The 22,136-nt window shown below is 42.1% G+C and overlaps 1 protein-coding gene across 5 annotated transcripts in view; it reads left to right on the plus strand.

The window, feature by feature from the left end:
* TNS3 (tensin 3) overlaps positions 1 to 22,136 on the plus strand; it is a 315,310-nt gene that overhangs the window by 58,274 nt on the left and 234,900 nt on the right. Inside the window, exon 1 of one of the 5 annotated variants that reach the window (XM_063130620.1) lies at positions 2,936 to 2,954. The exons of the other annotated variants lie outside the window; for them this stretch is intronic. The gene's annotated coding sequence lies outside the window, so the exon portion shown is untranslated. Of the gene's footprint in view, positions 1 to 2,935; positions 2,955 to 22,136 lie in introns of those variants that run through there. 5 annotated transcript variants of the gene reach the window in all.

Below are 22,136 nucleotides of genomic sequence, written 5' to 3' on the forward strand. Positions count from 1 at the left end.
CGTTCATATGTATTTAGAACTGATTGAAAAATACTTAATGAGCAGTTTGAAATGGGGCCTACATTTCCCATCTGGCCCAGGCCTACTACCTGCTTTGCCCGGCCCTGCATAGGGGAATTTATGTCTTACCAAGGATCCCATTGTTAGTCTCGCAACAAACCGATATCAGGCCTATCATCTAGTACCTTGAAAATATGCTTCCTCATCATTGCTACCACTTGCTTGACAGGCATTGAGCCAGTGAGCAAGTAAGTAAGGATATCTGTTGCTCTGGGCCACTGCTGTCTGGGCCAGAGGAAGAGGCAGGTGAACAAGCAGGTTGCCATGGCAAAGAAGAGGAGCAAACCCAGGGGGCTCTTGCCAGGGGGCCTCCACTGGGGTGTGGGCCTTCAGCAGGTGCCCACAATGCCTACCCTTCACACCAGCCCTGAGTGGGGCTATGGCTGCAGCTGTCGTGTTTCTCAGAAAACTCCTGCTTTCGATGGGAGGCAAATGAAGAGGCCTGCTAGATAACCCACAAAGCTTTTATTAAGCAACAAACATCTCTTCCACCTGAAGAGAGTCTAATCTCTTGGAAACTTCCCCCTAGGCAAAACTATGCAAACGAAGCGAGACAATTGTCCGACCAAAGAGAACAGGAAGCCCCTTCCCAAACGTCCATAACTTCAGGGAGCCTGGTGCGGAGGCAGGTTCTGGTGCAATGCTAGGTGGACTGACTTTCTCACACCTTCCTTTCCCTCCGTGCGCTTTAGCTTCCGGTGGACCCTAGCATCAGCTAGCTTGTCGGGGCGCTCTCCTCCGGAAGAAAGCTCACTTCCCATTGAGTGTGTAGGATTTGGCCTTGAGGAGATAAGCTCTGCAGAGGGCTGACTCCCAGCTGGTGAATCACCCGTGAGAGCTTCCTCCCCCACTGGTGCAGGCTGGCTGGTGTCTGGCGCCTCCTCCTCTAGGTCCGACTCTGATTCTGATTGATTACCTGAAACACCTTCTCCCAAAACAGGGGCAGTAGGGTTAGACATGACAGCAGCAGCATGTAACAGTGGCCGGTCTAACCCTGTGCCCCCCTGCATTCTTTCAATGCGTGACTTTTTTCTTGTGTGAATGTCCCCTTCTTCACATGTTCATCTGTGTAGAAATGAATGCCTGGTGGCGGCTGGCCCCATCTCTGTCCTCTACATGTTCATCTCAACCTGTGATTTTTTTAAAAAATATTTCATGCATTTCCTAGTTGCCTTTCAAGAGTGCCATCTTCCCAAGGTGGCTTAGAATCTAAAGCACATCATTTCCCATCAGCACAAGAGGTTTGTAAAATCAGAAATTAATTTTAAAACCAATTTAAACATGGACCAGTAACAAAACTGGCATTAAAACCTTTCCTACTGAGGCACTGAGCATGCGGGTGGAAGTTCAAGGCACAGCCGGTAGGTGCAATCCTGGCAAATAGTTTTTGCTATTGTTTCTAAGTTTCCTAAACAATAGCTTTGCTCACGTGTCCATCAGTGTAGAAATGAGCACTACTTCCCCTCTTCCAAGTGAGCTGAGCTTTGATATAGGTACTAGCAGAGTTGCCACCTTTTCTCCTGGCTTTGCTCTGGTGTCTACAACAGCAGCCTGACAACACAAATGCACTGGCATAAAATAATAAAAAAAATATTACAGGAAGAATTCTTCTTTACAGAAAAATTCTTCACTTGCTATTTTGGTAAGTTTTCCGTCTGTTACAAGCACAGGAGCAGGAATGGGAGAGATGGCAAACCTACTGTCGAGGTGGGCAACATGACCCTCCAGATGTTTTGGCCTACAATTCTTCATCACCTCTAGCCACCATGACCAATGGTGAGGGGTCATGGGAATTGTAGGCAAAACATCTGGAGGGCCGCATTGCCCACCTCTAGTCTACAGCAGCCTTCTTTAATCTGGTGCCCTCCAGATGTGTTGGACTACAACTCCCAGCATCCCCCTGCTAGCAAAGGTACCAGGCTGAGGGAAAGCTGACTTATAGTACAAGATAGCTTTCCCTTAGAAAAGCCCTACAACTACCAGTCAGGATGGCTGGCTGGGGGATGCTGGGAGTTGTAGGTGTTTTTTTCTTTCTAAACATGCATAGGATTGCAGTTGCAATCAGTGGGATTTAGGATAGCCACTTCTTTTCTCCAGCGTGGCTTCTAGGCCTTTTACAAGAGCTGGACATAGAGAAATTAAGCCGGGAACATGTTTCGAGGGCGAGCCCAGCTTCATGTCCGTGGGTCTGGCTGCCCACAGAGGCCCCTAAGCATGCTGACTGGGAAGCAAAGTCCCACAGAGTCCCATGGGACTTCCTGCCTCCCAAGCTAGCGTGCACAGGAGGCGGCCTTGGGAGTAAACCCACAGAGCAAAGATTGTGCCTCCACGATTCACGAGCAGGGCGTCCTGTTTACAAAGTCGCCACGGGTTTTCGGGACCTGATCCCTCTCTCTCGCCAGATCGCTGACCTGCTCGTCCGGCACGCTTGGTCTGGATTTTGGCGTGTGCGCGCGAGAGGGGGAAGGAAAGCCAGCCAGCAGCCAGCCAGCCAGCCAGCCAGCGGCGAGGCCTGGGGGTGGAGTGAGAAGCCCCGAGAGCAGCAGCAGCTGCTGGGGAAGCGGGAGAAGTGCCGTCATACAGAGCAAAGCCAGAGGGAGCCGCTGGCCTGCTCGAGCAGCCTCTCTCTCCCCCCCCTTCAGCCAGGAAGGAAACTTGTACGGTGCCGAGGGAGATCCTTGCGCAGAACTTCTGCGTTTCCCGGCGCTGCCGAGCCGGCTTCTGGCTTTGGACGCTCTGCAAAGGAGCCAAGTCCTCAACGAGCTGCCTTCGCCTGGCTGGGCTCTTTGCCTTCGGGGGTTCACAGCAGCTTCCGCGCGTGTCGCTCCGGTTTGGGTTTTTTTGCAGAAGGCGCAGGCGGGAGAGCCGGAACGCGCCTCTCTTGGGGCAGCAAGGTAAAACAAAAAGAGAGAGAGAGAAGATCCGAAACAGCAAACTTGGGGTTGCACAGCTGCAGCGTTTAAACTGGAATAGTTGCGCTCCTGCACGTGGCTGCCTCGCAGTTACGCTTTTGTTAGGAGTTGAGTGATCATTTCTATATATTTTTAGGAAAAAGGACATCGTCGTCCCGTCCAAAGATGGGATGAAGTAGCCCTATAAGGTGTTGCGGGGTATTTTTTTTTTTTGTTTTGGGCTCACGGAATTATTGATACCGTTTGTATGTGTGGAATTGAAATCGACCAAAGAGGCATGTTGTAAATAGCGAAACCTCTGGCACGATTCAGCCCGAGTTAAGCCTTTTTAAAGTGCCTTGGTTTCAAGAGGAGAGACTTCTAACCACGTGCTTAACTCCCATTGAAATCGGTGGGGATTAACTCTACTTACCGCGGGCTGGATCATGTCCCTAGACCCCTCCCCCTTCCCCTCTTCTTATCTGATTGAGTTCTTGTAAAGATTCAACTAGCTTAAATCTTAAGAGCGTTTCTCTCCCTCTCCCCTAGGCATTGCTCAAGGAAAGCCCATGTTGATGCTCCTTATGAGCCTGGGTTGGGAGGGAGGAGCCAAGGAAGTATGATTCACGGCTAGGAAATCGGATTGAGGAGAGAGCCGGAGCAACTGGACGGATTTCCATGCCGTTGGAACTCCTGGGCTTCTGTGGGTTGCCAGGAAGGTCCTTTTCGCAAGTTGGGCGAAGATGCTTTATGAAAAGTTGAACGTATAACATGAAAAGGTGACACCAAGCGGGTGGTGGTGGAGGAAGTGGTGGTAGTAGTAGTAGTGGAGCGGTGGTTAAACCCTGCAGTGTGTTTTCCTTTTGAAGATCTGTTGGTGAGGAACACACCAAGGGAGAGGAGAATTCCTGTTTTGACTCTAGTGCAGCCTTCGGGACTTGTAGTCCCAACAATTCTAGAGTCACCAGGTTGGAGGAAGGCAGCTCCAGTGCAACATAAGGTGGACTTCAGTCTTTATGGCTGTAAAGTCCTCAGTGCAAACCTACACTTGTCTACTCAGAAGTAAGTCCCACTGAATTCGGTGAGATTTACTCCCATGCAAATGAGTATAGGTTTGTAGCCTAATGTTTTTGGACCAAACACAGGTATGACAGGATATGAAACAAGCATGTGTTATTTAGGCATTACTACTATTCTTATCAATTAATGGGCAGCATTTGAGCTTATTTTGCACCAGACTTTGATACTGTAATTTATAGGTTTCAAATTCTGTACAGTAGGGCTCCCTGTATCTTGCTGGTTGTCACAGCTTTTAAGTTAGCTAAATCTCACTGTGTGTGCCCTTGTAGTGAGCTCCTCATAACTTTAGTTAAATAACCTATTTGTGGGAACTTGTGATAATAATATTTTAAGGAGCTGCCTGCCTTACTATTTTTTAACCACAAACTTTTACATAATACATTTCATCTACTATTTGGTTTATTTCATTTTTTTTTAAAAAAGGATTGCTGACTGTGAACAAAAAAAAATTAGATGTAGGAAAATCGTGACTCTTCAGTCAATAGTAAATTAAGTGTTCCATATCAAGTATAACTGGGAACCAATAACAAAATGGTGCAATTTATCTTCAGCAGTATATCAGGAGAGCTCCTGTTCAGGGCTCCAGCCTTCCCGGAACTGGAGTCAGTACTGGTGTTTGGGGATTGCAGAGGGGGAGAAATTTTGGGTGACATCTTTCTTTCTAAGCCTCTTGAAACTTCCCACTGTTCTTAGGTCTGGGTCTGGCTGCTAGTTTTAAATCTTAAGGTCTTTATTGCAATATAGTATGATAAGGGGAAGTTTTTGTAGTGTGGGAAGAGGGTAAACAGAGTGATCTTTCCCCTGCAACCTACCAGTGTAGCATAGGAAGGGTGTTATTTTTTTAACACCATAGTGAGCAGACCACTACAGTGCCTCTCTCCAAGATGCTTTTGATACGTCAGCATAATGCAATTTGAGTTCTGCAGGGCATTTGACATCAGAATATGATAATCATATTCTTATTATCAGGCTAGATAAATGTGAGCTGGGTGGCACTACTAGTAGGTGGTTCTGCAGTTGGCTGGAGAACTGTACTCAAAGAATGCTCATCAATGATTCCTCATCAAACTGGTATCAAGAGGCCTTGTGCAGGGCTTGGTCTTGGGCCCTTGGACTCATCAACATTTCTGTTAAGGACTTGGAGGAAGAGGCGTCTCAAATTTGCAGATGACACAGAATTGTGTGGGATAGCTAATGCCTTAGAAGACAGAAACCATTCCAAATGATTGAGTAGAAAACTGGGCAGCAAATAACAGAATGAAATTTAACGAGGCAAGTGCAAAGTTCAGCATTTAGGGAAAAGAAATCAAATGCATAGGTGCAAGATGGGATACCTGACTTGGCAATAGTGTGTGTGAAAAGGATCTTGGAGTTGCACTTGATCACAATCTCAGTGTGAGTCAGCAGTGAGATGTGGCTGCAAAAAAGAAAAGAAAATGAAAATGTAATTTTAGGACGTCTAGTTCAAAATCATAGGAAGTAATAGTTCTGCTCTACTCCTTGCTGGTCAGACTTCACCTCAAATACTCTGTATCCCCTACGTGACATCTGTGCATTTGAGTTCTTTTTCCTAAATGCTGAATTTTGCACTTGTCTTGTTAAATTTTACCACGTTCAAGAAGGATTCAGATAAATTGGAACAAGTTCAGAGAGGGCAAAAAAGATGATCAGGGGACTAGAAACGAAGTCCTACAAAGAAAGATTGAAGGAATTGGGTATGTTCAGCCTCAAAAACCGAAGTTTGACAGCACTTTTCAAGTGCTTAAAGGGTTGTCAAACAGAAGAGGGTCACAGGCTATTCCCTATCATCCAAGAGTGTAGAACATGAAATAATGGGCTTAAGTTACAGGAAGGCAGATTTTGGTTGGACATCAGGAAAAATCTAATGGTCAGAGCAGTCAGACTGTGGAAACAACTGGTGAAGGAGGTGAGGGGATCTTCCTTACTGAAGGTATTCAGATGCTTTTAACTGGATTCCTACACTGAGCAGGGGTTGGAATCAGACACCTAAATGGCCCTTTCCAACACTGATTCTATAAGATGTCCAGGTTCTGAGCGGACTAATCCCTGCACATATTCCTTCCTCCTGTTAAAGATGCTCATCAGCCCTCAACATGCTCTGGATCTTGGAAACCACTGCAAATAGGTCCTTGTTGGGTTATTTTTCCTCACTTCCTCTCTCAGTTCACGAACTAATGGTGCATACTCAGGGAGTTACCGATTGTTCAAAAACTGCTATCTATGCCAGTGGGTGGTCCCACTTTCCTGCCCAACTGATGAGAGACCAGATCTCCAAGTTTGGTATTAGAAAAAACAAATGGGGACCCACGACACAATGTAGAATACTTAACACACTTCACATACAGTACATTATCCCTGTCTTACAACAGTACTATAAAATAGGCCAATGATATTATCTCTGTAATTGCAGATGGGGTGGGGGGGATGTATTTATGCCCGAAATAATAGTGTCTTCCCTAAGCTCAGCTTGTGATAGAGGTGAGATTTGAACTGGGAAATTACTAACACACAGCCCATATTATGTCCTCCTGTTGGTGTGCATTTGAGAAAGTCAGAAGTGTGGTTTGAAATGTGTTTGTATCAGGTTTTCAAAGTGATGAAAGAAAGATTTGCTGCTTTTATACGTATTAGTTTTATACGTTTTTAACGTATTAGTTTTATACGTTATAATCAATTATATGTATTTTATGGTGTTTGCATTTGTGTTGTACCCCACCTCAATCCAGAGGGAGAGGCGGGTAACAAATAAACAATTAAAATTATTATTATTATTATTATTATTATTATTATTATTATTATTATTATATTCTTTCTGTGTCCTTTATCCTGCAAGAACCATTTTTTTCTGTAGATAAAAAAATGGAATTGCTGCATTTCATATTTTAGCCTCTACTTGTGTGGGGAATTGTTTGTGTTGGGGGACTTTGCCAATTTCACATCCCTCCTTTATGCTCTCCAGTGAAATTGACACATCTGGGGAAATTGTAGGTATTTAACTGTTTCTTCTTTCCTTCGCCTGCTCTTTTTCTCTGCTCTCCATGAAACTGATATAGTTTTTTGCTGACCATATCAGTTTCCCTGGAGATTGGAGTGGGGAGGACTGTGAAGGAAATGATGGATTGGTCAAGAAGAATACTTATTGGATTGCATCCTAGACTAACTACAGGTCAGTATGGCCCAGTATTCAAGGTACTCCGGTGTGGGAATGTCTTCTGCACTATCTGAAGGTGTTGTACCGTATTTCTTCGATTGTAAGATGCCATCGATTGTAAGATACACTCTAATTTCAGTACCACCAACAGAAAAAAAGCTTTGATTCTAAGAATAATAATCGCACCGACGATTCTAAGACGCACCCTGTTATTAGAGATGTTTATATGGGGGGGGAGTGCATCTTAGAATTGAAGAAATAAGGTAGTATCATTTAGAGGAGGAATAACATAACTTGTGAATGGTAGTAATGCACATTCACTGAAGTGAGGAGAAACTGCTGAGTGCTAATCAAAGTGCAGATGTGATTTCAGCCTTAGCCACTATGGTATACCAGTTGACTATTTTGTTTTTAGAAAATATTGTATTATTTAAAAATAGTAATATGGATAAACCAAACAAAATTAAATATAAATCCAAAGAAGCCCAGTAAGCTACAATGCTCATATTATAACTAAGAATGAGCATTGCCTTAACTAAGATAGATCTTTTTAGAATCAACAATCATACAACATTCATGCAGTAATCAAGTCCTTCCAAAACATCTGTGCTAGCTTGAGAAACACTGAATGAAGAATTACTATTCATATATCAAAGAACTTGAGGGTATGGTATAGCTGTATTTCTATACAATTATTTAGAGCAGCAGTGTCAAAAACAAAAATAGCTATAATGATAGCTAACCTCTGATAGGAGAAGGCACCCTGAGAAGACGAGGAATATCATTTTTAATGAGCTCATTTTAATGACCATCTGGAATCTCCTCAGAAACCTGGAGCTGAGAAGCGATTTTGTAAGACTGCTGCAAATCCCATTAATAATCTGTGAATGATTGGATAAAAATAGGTTTGCCCATTTCCCATGCAACTTGAACAACTTTACACTTTTAAAATAAATGTACTACAAATAAACTGGCAAAGGTGAAAGCAAACAAACAAAGATTTTCTTTTAAAAAGATAATTTACCATTTCTTGAAGTTTGAGGTTGAAAACACGTGATGTAAGATTATCTCTTCCTTCTCCCTCTGGTGTCCTTTGAACTGTTTCTCCTCAGCTTCTCTTCTGACTTTTCTTCAGCTCCTTTCCCAACATTCTGCACCTGTCCTTTCATTGGTTCAACACCCTTAGAGCTCACAGGAGTAAGCATTATTACATGTGCAGACACAGAGGAGTAAGCTTTATTGCATGTGCTCACTGTCACATGGGAAATTACATGCACATTGCTGGGCACATGCATTAACCTCCCCTTTGCTTTCTGCCTTTCCCTTCACGCTGGATCTGATTGGAAGAACCTGTCAAAAGGAAATACAATTTTGGCAGAGCCATGATTGTAAAGACGTTAAGTCTATCTAACCATGTCAAGGTATGATCCGGTTCACTTGTAATGACAATCCATGGGTTATTTAAACCATGAGTTGTCAGGGCTGTGAGTGAGGATTCCTGCACACTCACCACTTCCATTTTGAATCTGCTTTAATCAATGACCCAGGAACGTCCTGTTCATGGGTTTTTTGATGTGACATCTGAACCTGATATTCCATGTTGTTTAGGATTAAACAACCCAGAGTGAAATCCAACAATCACCCATGATTTGAGAAGTGAAGAGTGCACAGGAGGCAGAGCTCTTGCTAATTAATGGGTTAAACAACCCATGAATAGGTGTTATATATGAACCACGTCAATATTTCTTCCCTTCCCCCTGATCTTTTCTTAGTTGCTTGCCCAAATTTCCATAATCAGTATTTTTAAGCAATACTAAACACTTTAACTGGGTTTTAATTAAAGAAAGACTAATTCTATGACTAAGGAAACACTGATCAGTTTGTGGCATATTTAAACCGAATAATCCAGATTTATCATTGTGTATGTGTTACCCTGCTACTTTCCTATATTGATTAGCCATTTTCAGCCATTCAGGAATCACATCTTGGGAATTTGGAGCGTTACTGCAAATAGACTAATAATATGTAGCACCCATTCATTATAAGACCCCCAAGGGATTATTTATCATTGAATTAGCAATTGGTTGTAGAAGAGAAATGGCAAATACCAATGGTAAAAATGCACACTCTTGCTTAGTGCCTCTATTTTATTGTATACAAGGAAAATCACATCCATCAGTACAAATGGTGGCACAAGAAACCTGGTAAATTTGGTTAATCACAAGGGTGGGGGGGAATTGGACCTATTGCAACCTCTTTAAGAGTGTCCCCAGAAAGGTCCATTCCATTTTGTCAAAGGCTTTATGAGTATCTAATGACAACGTTGCCGCTGGAGATTTAGTTGCATGGCTGTTAAGTGTAAAATTTAATACCCTGTGAATTGAACCAGACAATATTGTCTGCCGGGAATGAATTCTGTTTGATCTCCTTTTATACAGGCATGTATAATTGATGGATGGCGTTCAGCATATCTGTTAAAAGAGCCCTATAACAGATATGAAGAAGACTGACCTTAGTTTGGCTGAGCTCTGATGCGTGGCTTCCAGTCAAATTGCTTTTCAGTTTCCCCAATGTTTTTCTTGAACTGTGAGGAACTTTGTCTCAGCTGAATTACTTCATCTCGAGACCTAGGATTAGAGTGTAATTACGGCATTGTGTAGCATTTGAAAATTGCTCTTGTGCGTTTGGTTCAAGCATTTCATGATGTTTTGTTTCTTTTTGTTTAAACTGAAACATTCCTAGAAGTAGTTATTACACTGGGAGGTGGTGGTGGTAGGGAACCACATAGGGCTGGCAGGGTTTGGATTTTGTTGGAGCAAGATGCAAAAATAGTGGGGGTCAAAACATACTGTATTTCTACAGAATTCTCCGACCGCAGTTTCTCATATGAATATGACAACTGGTGGCATATAAAGGGGGAGCTTTAGAGTGGTGTTCTGTAGAGCCCTGGGGTTCTCCAGAAGCTTCTTAGGGGATCCTCAATCAGGAGATCAGTAATGGGAGATCCAGTGTGGTGTAATGGTTAGAGTGTTGGGCTGGGACTCAGAAGATCCGGGTTCTAGTCTCCACTTAGCCATGGGAGCTCACTGGGTGACTTTGGGCCAGTCAGAAACCCTCAGCCCAACCTACCTCACAGGGTTGTTGTTGTGAGGATAAAATGAAGAGGAGGAGAATTATACAGTGCCTTGGCCTCTTTGGATGAAAAAGGTGGGATATACAATAAATCCATCATCATCATCATCCCAGAAAGACAATTTGCCCACCACTGTGGATCACCTCCTGCAACATACAGCTACAGCAAAGCATTGGGGTGGTTCTAGGATGCGTTCTCTAGCTCCTCTAGGGTGCCCTCATGTGAGGTTGAACCAGCCGGGGCAATATCTAGCATGAAATTAGTATACATCCTAAACCAGGGGTGCAGAACCTCTTTTAGCCTGAGGGCCGCATTCCATTTCGGAGAAGCTTTCCTGGGTGACATTACAGTAGTAGGTGAATCCAAAGGCAAAAGGCACAGGGCCCCTTTTTGGAAGCACACACCATCCCAAGCCTCTTTCCGGTCGATGGAGTTCGTCTTGACAAAACGCTTCAAAGACCAGTTGAAAGCTGAATTTTTGTAACTCTGCTAGTGGATATTCCCATGACATTGATTTTCTGTATCTTTGAAATAATAGCCCTGACAAATTAATATAACAGTTGACAGCTTCCTCCAACAGACGTAGGCATTGACCATTTGCACAACTTGGTGATCTCATGGGAATAATGATCAAACATCAAACAAGTCCTTTGCTGATATTAAAGAGGCTTCCAGTGCAAACTATTACCAGCGCAATGCAACAGGCCAGACAGAGAACTGTATGAACTCTTTAGCAGTGCCGGAGTATACCAGATTCACATCACACACGCACATGCACACAAACTTCACCCTTCCTTAAAATTCCACTCTTAAACTGAACTCAGTTGCTTGTCCAAAGGATATATATGCTGGTGCTTCTATTTCAAAGAATATGCTTAATATGCTTAAGTGGTAAAGTGTAAATGATTGCCAGGCTCTTGGAAAACTTGCACGGTTATTTGAGTCAGCATGCTTTTCTAGCTTTCCCTCTCTGCCCTGGCCACCAATACCTGAAATCCTCTCTTTAAAACTACAGTAGTTGCAAATACACGAATTGGTGTGTAATCTGTATAAATTCCATGTAAACAGATAATCTTAGCAGAAAACAATCCTTTTGAGAACATAAACGATCATGATACACGCCTTGGGAAGAGCACCGTTAGTGAGTTTATCCTTTATGTGATTTACACACAATAGTCCTTGGCTGACATGAAGGTCAGAAACTTGTGGGATGCAATGTGTTCCTCTCATTCATCAAGTTGTAACAGCTTTTGGGAATCATGTGTAATCTGGAAATGGAGAGATAACCACATGCGTTTCTCATCCTCTCTTCCTTCTGTCAGAGTGTTAGTGGAAACTGGTGCATCTATACAGCATAATATAAAATATGTGGGTCTGGTATGTAAACAGGTCTCCAACTTTAGGCGGAAGAACTCTTGCTATAAACCTCAGTCCATAAAACCTTTCCTTGGGAGCTTTCATCAGCTTCCCATTCTTAGGAAAATTTACTGCAAAAGCTGTAGTGGTAAGCTGACCTTGCTGTTGAGATACACAAACCTCAGGGTTTGGCCTTATCATTGTTGCTTCTGAATTCTGGTAGCTATTCTAAAACCCAACACCTGGCCATGAAGCTCACTGGGGCCAGTCACAGACTCTCAGACCAGCCTATCTCACAGGGTTGTTGTGAGGAGAGGGGTGGTGGTCATGTAAGCTGCTTTGGTTTCTTGGAGGGGAAAAAGTGGGATATAAATGTAATGATAAACAAACATGCTTTTCATTAATCCACAGATTATATTCACGTGAGTGGGGATTAAATATTCTCTTGATAGATCAATCATTGTTGTTGTCCCCACCACCACCACACCATTGTCATTGCTGCAATATCTTAACCCTTGATAGAATGTGATGATCACTCCCCTGCTTTAATGTTAATGGAGCTCTCTAATTACAAATCTCATGTTATAGTGCAACTATGGGTGAAATATACATGCACAAAGACATGCGCAGGACAACTGCAGGAGTATTTGGGCTTTACAAAGAAACTGGGAGAAATTCTAGTCTGGGTTTCAAGCTTCTTATGGGATGGAGCAGGAATCCCCCTCTCTCAAACAGAGAAGTTGACCATCCCTACATTTGTCATGGAGATATTTGATCTGCTGCTGCTCCTCATGATGGACCTTAGAGTAGCCTTCAGTATGATTGACCATGGGTTGCCACTTTAGGGGCTGATGGATGCTGCTGGTGTGATGGGAATTGCTCAATGGTGTTTTCGGCTTTAAACTAGGAATCGGTGGGGATAGAGAGTTGTGCATCATCCCTGAAAAAGATGAAATGTGAGGTTCCTCAAGATTTTATTTCCCATGCTCATCATATACATTTTGGGAGCCCCAGATAAAAGCCAAAAATAAATACGATAAATTAAATTTAAAAGAAGAAGAAAATCTAGACCTGTGGCAGTTGAAGCTAATTTTAGTGCCCAACTGTGTTTAGAAGGAAAAACGATGTTTAGGAGATGAAAAGGTTTCTTAAACATTCTTGGTATAAAATTATCTAGATCTGTGTAGATGAACTTTAGTTGGACTCCAAAATAAGCGAGATGTTGGAACTGATTACATTCTGTATTACTTTATACAATTTTGCTAGTGGTTTCAAAGGATAGTCTTAAACGTCCAATACATTACCGTCCTAGAGATTTATTTATTTATTACATTTATATACCGCCCCATAGCCGAAGCTCTCTGGGCGGTTTACAAAAGAGATTGTGATGGACCTTATTACAGATGAAGGTTGTATTACCTGTATTAATTGCCAATAGGAGAAAAGTGCTTCTGGTTACAACTCTTCTCTGGGGACCCAGGAACAGTTCTGGTCCAAAAGTGCAATGAGGATTTGCCCCTTGCTAGGAAAGGGCAGACTATAAAGTACCAAACGTTATTAAGATTTGATTGACACATTTGGAATTTGGATGCGGTATGTGCCTGTTGGGTTTAGAACATTTGAGAGTACAGCTGCAGCATTGCATGGCTGAGCGTTCCCTCAGGAAAAAGACATGTAGTTTGAAACTCCCTGCACTTTGAAACCTAGAACATCAGGGGGAGGGTTACGCTAATTCCCCCCCCCCCCGATGCATAGGAACTACTTTTACACAGTGGAAAGCATTTAAATCTGCTATTCTCCATCTGCAGTCTGGTGAAGCCTAACATCTGTAACATCTGTAAAAGGAAACCTGCACTTTGCTAAATTGGAGGCAGATTATAGTTGAAAGTGGCTTTCAGAGGGACATCACTTTCCTTGGTGTAATTGTATTTCCTTAGTTCTGCTGTTGCCTCTAGTCAGACAGGTTTCTAACACAATATTAAAATCTGCAAAACCTACTTACCAGTAGCAAAAACAGAGTGAATGTACGCACAACACAGCTAGCACAGCAACAGGGCACTGTCCTCCTTTCAAAGGTCCTTCAATTCTCCGAAAGAACCTTTTAATCATCTGACCCTGGCCTTTGGGTGGATGCTGCGTTGCAAAGAGAGTAAGGAGGAAGCCATTTCACGCCTGGAAACACCATCCTTTTCTAGCTTCTCAGACATATTTATGTGGTCCAGGCTGTGGATTCCTGATCTGAAAACAATGATAGTAGGAGGCCCCATTATTATCTTTATATTGCTGTGAAGGAGGACACAAGTAAAACAGGACCAGATTTTTGAATTAATTCTTTACTTTTGCTTTGTGATCTGCAACAGTGCATCTGATACTTTAGGAACGTTTCCAAGGCTGCCTGATTTTTTAAAAATTATTATTTCTGTGTGTGCATAGTTTTGACATTCGGTCATAGCTGGGTTGGTGGCTGTTGCAGATTTGAGTACTAAAATGCAAGAAGGCTGCAGCCCTGCTGGGTTTGCCTTTGCAATCTCTCTTGAGTAGCAAAATGATCATTGTGTTGCTTCATGGAGGAGGTGGGGTGGTGAGGGGGGCGCGCGGGGGACACACACACACACACACAGAGTCTACGACATTCCTTTCTAGCCCTCTCCTTATTTGATAAGCCCCAAGGTTCAGACTGGTGTGATAACAGGATTGCAGTAATGAATTGCTAGAGGCTGAAGGTGACAGATTGATTTGCAGTGACAACGGACAGGTGTGTTGGCGGAGCCTGCTTCCAGTCTGCCTTTGCGGGAAAGATCTGAGGAGTTGAGCTCCATCAAAGATAGGGAAACGGGTGGGACTGGAGGCATAGAAGGACGATATTAGGTTTAATGTGCCTTGGTTCCCCCCACCCACTCACTACCTGGTCTCCTTGCTTGGTAGATAAGAGAGAAAGGGGGAGTTTAATCTATGGAGGAATGTGCTTCTCTGCCTCCTTGAGCGGTCACAAGAATGTAAAAAAATAATAATGGCAATGGATGTTTCTGGAGTTTGTGTATTTGAAGTTTCTTGTTCCACCAATGTATTCTTAGGTCTATTCATGTTTTTGTTTTTATTTTATTATTATTTAACAACTCATGATAAATCATATACATACATAACATAACATTCCTCTTCATTTCTTAGCTATACATTCTACTTCTTAACTAACTCACATTAATAAGTGCCCCCACCCTCGGGATCTTTTCTAGTTTCCAAAATTACATTGAGTTTTCTGGAGGTGTTCTTCCTCTCCCTTATGACAATACATGTTCCAGGAACAATTTCCATATCTCTTCAAAATCATTGTTTTTTTGTTATTCCCCTTCTAAATCTAATATTACATGTTAATTTATCATTTATAGCAATATCCCATATTTCTTTATACCAATCTTCTATATCATAATCTCCTTGAACCTTCCAATTTCTGGATATCATTAACCTTGCAGCTGTTAACAGGTTCGTTATTAATTCTTTTTCCATCTGATTACATTTGAGATTTCCATACATTGATAATAATGCTACACTTGGCGTTTCTTCTAAATAGGTCTATTCATTTTATATATATAAAACTGCCTTATAGACAGTCAGACCACTGATCCACCTAGCCCAACATTGTTAACACTGACGGCAATGGCTCTAGAATTTCATACAGGATTCTTTTCTAGTCCTACCTAGAGAACCCGGGGATTGAACTTGGGAACTTCAGCATGTAAAGCATATGCTCTATCACTGAGCTATGCTCCCTTCTTAATATTGTTTCATGTACTTAAATATACATAGGTGCAAATGTTTATTTTATTTATTTATTTATTTCATTTTATTCCAATAGCCGAAGCTCTCTGGGCAGTTCACAAAAAATGATCATATTCTTCTTGTTGTCCCACCCCCACCCCCACCCCCACCCCGGTCATCCTTCGTTCATGTCTTGCCTACTTTTAATTTTTAGTTTGTATGCTCATTGGGGCAGGGACCTACCTCCATGTTTTCTGCTTAAGTTAAGGACCGTGTAATAATAAGAATAGACGGAAACACATTTTAGAGCAGTAAGGGATGTGTTTGCTCACTCAGCAAATAAAATGCAATGGGTATGAAAGGTGATTTTAATATGCTGGCAAAATCCCTGGCTGTTTCAAAATCAACAGGTCTCCTTTGAGGAGAAACTGTTAAAGATGTCTGGCAGCAATAGCTTCTTGAGCATTTAACTAAAATAAACCAGAATATGGTTATGGTTTTAAATTAATGATTGTTGGTATTGTTTCTATTTGGTCTGTGACCGCATAATAAAAATCTAATCTAATCTAAAAAAACACACAAAAAAACCAGAATGCGGCTTTGGTGGGTCTTTCACTGTTGAGCAATTGCCCTGAAGAGGAAATATATGTAGCTGTTTAGCTTGACCCAGTTTTTTTAAAAACACCTCTTGGTTTTTACTACTTCAGGTGTATCTATACTACAACCTTGCAACTGGTTTAATGGTCATAATTCTACATAGGGAACCCTGAGAAAAGAATCTGTCTGAAGGGAGGCAAGAGTTTATTTTATTTTATTTAAAATTATTTTTAAGCCGCCTCTAAAGGTAAAACATTCTCAAGGCAGCATGCAGGACAAAAACAATGCAAAACTATAAAAATAAAAATAGGCAATTAATAAAATACTATAAAACACAATAAAAGCAGATAACACCAATAAAACCTGCAGGCTGCACATTATAAAAAGAACCAGTACAAACATGTGGATCTTCCTGAAGACCTGCAAATAAAGGGCCTGACGAACCCCTGATGAAAGCTGATTCCAGAGGTGCGGGGCCACCACTGAAAAGGCTCTCTCCCTTGTACTCATCAGCCTAAGCGTCCTTGCTGGCAGGCAAATGGGAAGGGTCTTTCAAGAAACTTGGGCCGAAACCAGCACATTAAATTAGGCTTGGAAAGAGATGAATCTCTAATGGATAATACTCAGCACTCTCACCAAACTACAATTTCTAAGGAGCTAAGATGTGGGTTTTCTTTGGAGAAGTCATGGCAGTTAAACTAGTATAAAACCAAAGCCCATTTTTAATTTGGATCTGCCTTAATCTTTACTCTTGTTGTGGCTCTCCTCATGTCTCCATTGGTGCCTACTGAGCATCAACAAAGGGAGAAGAAGGAAAGTTTGCTTCACAGTTTCATCCAAGCCTGGTAAATAGATCTTGTTTTGTGAACTTATTAAAAAGAAAGAAAGACGGGAAAAAGTGGAAGAATAACATCATAAAAGCAAGCCTCTAGAGCTATTTGGTTTTATTTTACAAGTTAAAGGGTTAGGATTCTTTTATTTCACAGGGATGGTTTTCATTTGGATAAATGTTGCCGTCTGTGAAAACATATACAGTAACCTATGATATGGAGAAGAAATTTTCCGGCCATCCTCTTGTTGACTTAAAAGTATTAGTGTACATTTTTAACATTCCCACAGAGAGGGTGTGCTGCAATTGGAGAAAAGTACTTTTAAGTCCCATTGGTTTCACTGAGTTTAAGGCTGTGGCTCTAAGCAGGCTGAGGAGGGAATTGAATCTACTAAACTAGTGGGGCTGATTTCTGAGTAAATGTGATTAGGATTGCACTTGGAATTCAGCTTGGTTGGCTTTGACATTGATAGGAATTAAAAAGTGCTTAATTTAGATTTCATGCTGTCCAGTCAGTTTGCAACACTGGTTGATAAGCTAGAGTTGGGTGATTTCCCCAGAGTTTCCCAGAACATCCCAGAGTTCACAACCTAACGATAAACTCTGGGTTCTCTTCCTGGGTTATTTGTGGTTTAACCATAGTGCAGGGTCCACATATAATGACAATCCATACTTCATCAACAACCCACAATTCAATGACAGTCCATACTTGACCCACACTCTGGGTTGTCATGTGTGAACTTGGCCATTGTGTGTGTGTTTTTGTGTATGGCATTTGTTTCAAGGAAAACCCACATTCCCTGCTTTTGAAGTATTTGCTTTTCTGTTTTGTACCGATGGGGATCTAAAGCAGCAACTGTTGTGCTAACTTCCTGTCATACGTTTTGCCAGAGGAAAAGACTGCTTCATTGGGTTTTTATTAATTAGCTGGATTGTTCAAGGTGAAATCCTTCAGGCATGCAAACATCCCAGGTGCCTGGCTGCCTCGGGTGACTGAAAGCTTTATCTTAGGTGATCAGAACTTTGATAGCCTTTTGAAAAGTTAAGCTGCATTTGGCTGCCTGTGGCTCCTGTGGCTGGCTAATATCGGGGCCTTCCTACCTGTGGGAGGCCTCCACTCTGGCCCTATCCCAGGCCTTTAGACCTTCAGGAGAGATGGTGGTGCAACTACCTGAAGTTAAAGAGGTGGCCACCAGAACTTGGGCCTTCAGAGTAATGACCTCTCTGTGACACTCCCTTTTTAGGAAAATTGTGGGGATGTTTTTGATAGTTTGATAAGCCCTGGTGGTAGATGCTGACTTTAAAGTGTTAACTGGAGTTAGGTTTGAGGTTTTGCTCCTACTGCTGAATGTTGGTGCTATAATTTAATGTTTTTAATTGGTGCTTTTATTGTATATTAATGACTTGTATGGTATGATTTTAATAATTGTTTGTAAGAGGCTGTGGGAGACAGATTTGGCCGATGAGTGTGTTAGGAGTAAACAATAAGTGAGGACTTGCAGAGGCAGCATATGGTTATATTCATGTAATCAGAGGAGCTGCTGTTGAATGCTTCTATTCACTCATGCATCCATGATCCAGTCCAGCAGTACTTACATCCTATTCAACAGGAAACTTAGGTAGATGTTTACATTGTTCCTGTTGAAATCAGTGGGATTTAAAAATATTCAACTTTGACTGGATCATGGCCAGATAGGAACACTATGCAGTTATATACATGGGCGCGCGCGCACACACACACACACACACACACACACACACACAGAGCATCCTTCTTGAAGTTTAAAGTAGATCATCTAGGAAAACATGTGGATTTCCAGCATGAACAGAATAGTTGTGGAAGCTACAGAAAGAATGATCACTTTGATCTTAATTCACACATTGCACCAAATCAGAGTTAAGGAAGCTTAACTGTGGGTTGGCATGATACCTGAATTTGTAAACTATAGTTTGTCATCTGCCATCAAAGGAAAATGGGAAGCAACGGCTGAAATGTGTTTGCAAACCACGGCTTGACATGATGTCCTGATCGGCAAAGTGTAGTTGCAGCTGTTGCCTACGTCATAGAAACTGGAATGCTGACAGACAGAAAACAAAAGGAGCGCATAGCACTTTATGACCCTGTTCAGATGACACACTAAGCCACAGTAGTTAAGCATTTTGAGCTAAATATTATAGATTAGCATGTCATGTGAACCATTCCTAACCATGGAGCTCCGGCTATTGGGTGGTATAGAAATGTAATAAATAAATAAATAAATAAATAAATGGTGGCTACATGACCATGTTTTAAACACACTCACATACCATTTACTGTAAAAGGGTTAGTGGCCTAACCATGTCTTAACGTGTTATCTGAACAGGCTGTATGTCTGTATATTTAGATGCTCAAACCATGTGTTTGGTTCCAACCTCTGCTGAATACACACCATTGTTTGGCGTGGTAAGCTGAATGTAGTCATTGCTGTGGAAGAAACCTCATATCAATAATTAAAATGAAACAGATGCATGTGTTAAAAGTGCAATGTTATTTCTGAGACCTTCCTTACTAAGAGAGTCATGTGGAGATATCCCAGAAGTCCTCTGGATTATGCATTCTAGATTTGTCCTCCTCTCTCTGGTGGTCAGACGTACCCTTAGAACAGGCCCATATCTAATAATGCTCACATGTGCTTGAGGAGATACATACTCTTTTTTGAAGACTTTAATTTTAATTCTTCATAACAGGAGTTAATGAAATAAAACATTCATCAAATTAAAGTAACTGTGTGAATGTTGACTTGTGCTAGAGTTGCCATTGTTTCTCCAGTAGGATACCTGAGTTTAAAACATCTGTTTGACAAGGCAGACATTTAGTAAAAGGTGCTCTTACTGCCATGGAAATATAGGGAAAGGCATTTGTCATACTAGAGTAAGAAAAACTGCACCTGCCAGAATTTCCTTTCATACACAGCTCTTAAAGGTATAGCCTTCCATTGTATCTGGCCACCCTACACTTACCTAATGTGCATGCTTTTTTAAAAAATAATTGAGGCAGAACTTTGGGGGAGAAAAGCTCTTTCAAGGTTAGTAAGTACTTGAAATTTGCAGATCTCAATAGCCTGTTGTGACTTTGATGTGTTCTTTGGAAACTTAATCCAAGGATTGTTCAACTGTGAACTGCATACAATTTTAAAATGTCTGTTGATGCTTCCTGTAAATAAAGTGAGGCAGCAAATATTGACAATTCCCCCTCCCCTGCTCCCCATGCCCTCAGTCAGCATAAAGGGGGCTGCTGAAAAACAACTCAACTCAAGTATCGCTGTGTTAATTTTAACCTTGCAATTTACCTCTCTGTTTTTTTTTAAAGTACAGGTGTTCGCTTTCAACAGAGAGATTTTTGCAAGGGGATCTGGTACTGATCTCAAATACAGAAGGCTACTTTCTTTTATAACTTCTTTGCTGGCATCAATCATAGAATCATAGAATAGTTGAAGGGGCCTATAAGGCCATCAAGTCCAACCCCCTGCTCAGTGCAGGACAGATGGTTGTCCAGCTGCACCTTGAATGCCTCTAGTGTGGGAGAGCCCTCTACTTCCCTAGGTAATTGGTTCCACTGTCGTACTGCTGTAACAGTCAGGAAGTTTTTCCTGATGTCCAGCCGGAATTTGGCGTCCTGTGACTTGAGCCCATTATTCCGTGTCCTGCACTCTGGCATGATCTAGAAGAGATCCTGTCCCTCCTTTGTGTGACAACCTTTTAAGTCCCTAAAGAGTGCTATCATGTCTCCCCTCAGTCTTCTCTTCTCAAAGCTAAACATGCCCAGTTCTTTCAGTATCTCCTCATGGGGCTTTATCTCTCATTTATGGTAGGACTTTACCTTTCAACGCTGTCAACAATTACTATTCAAAGGCCTTATTTTCTATGCTTTGCCTTCAATGTTTTATTCTGGGTTTAGCCTAAACTCTTCACCCCTTTTTATCATAATTTTTTCAAGACTGTCACACACCTCCTTTTCTTGGCCAATTTTGAAACTGGATAGTGAGGGTGCATTCACTATGGGGAACGGGCATTCCTGTGGCTGTTTTCCAGCTTCTAGCCATATCAATTAGTACAACTCATGGGCTGCATTTGGACTTTCTTTCTTTCTTTCTTTCTTTCTTTCTTTCTTTCTTTCTTTCTTTCTTTCTTTCTTTCAACATTTGTGTCCCACCCTATAGCACTGGGATCTCAGGGCAGCGTACAGATAAAATCAAAGCAACGTAACCATAAATAATATACACAGCGAAAAACATATTAAATGGTTAACAAATTAAAACCAGTAGAGATTTTTTAAAAGCAATAAAAACAATTAAAAAATCAATTAAAACTACATGTAACCATGGAGAATTTAGCCCTCAAAGGCTTTGATATAAACAGGCATGTTGTAACTTGGTGCCGAAATGAAGCCAGCGTTGACACTAGTTAGGCCTCCAAGGGGAGGGTCTTCCACAACCGGGGTGCCACAACAGAGAAAGCCCATCTTTGTGGGGTGAAAGAAGCCATTGTGACTTCTTTCCTGGCACTTGTGTGTGCCATGCATGCAACTGTGATTTGAATAATTACCTGTGATGCAGCGTGGGTTGCTGTACTGTCTGAACCTGGCACCTGAACCTGCAAGCCGTGGGTTGTGGTGGGTAAGAAGCGACCCCTGCCGCCCGCCGTGCTGCATTGTGGGTAATGATGCAAATCACATTTGTGCATGTGGTATTCTTTTGCCCCCGCGATCCTCCGAACCCTGTCATGTGTGAGTAGGGGGACCACCTTTAGTTTTGCTGCCTTTGCTGGTGAACAATGCTATTGATGTGGATTGGAGGGCAGGCTAATTTGTTCTGAATTGTCTCTAACACTTCCTGTGGGTTTCAAAAGACCAGTAATTCCAAAAATATGTGCTGGGGATACTGTTGTTGAGAGAATGGCTAGGTGTGGCATAAGTCAAATTAACAGAAGAGGTATCCTCTTGTATCCCTGGCATGAGACCTTAGAAGAAGGCAGTGCCAAAGCAGTCAGTCTCAGCACGGAGTAGATAATTCTGCCACGGCAAATGTATCATTGGGTGGTATTCAGCCGTGGCATTCTGCTAGGGCTAATGACACGGTTCTAGTGGAAGCCAACACTTGCACAAGTTGGAACTAGCATTTGCTAGTGCAGTAGGAAACTAACTCTCATGACAGGACTTCCCCACCTTCTCCTCCCTGCTGCAGCCCCCTCGTGCATGCCACAAAATCTCCGAAGCAGATTTGC

The sequence above is a fragment of the Elgaria multicarinata genome, chromosome 1 (assembly GCF_023053635.1).
Source record: "Elgaria multicarinata webbii isolate HBS135686 ecotype San Diego chromosome 1, rElgMul1.1.pri, whole genome shotgun sequence".
Taxonomy (NCBI): Eukaryota; Metazoa; Chordata; class Lepidosauria; order Squamata; family Anguidae; genus Elgaria; species Elgaria multicarinata.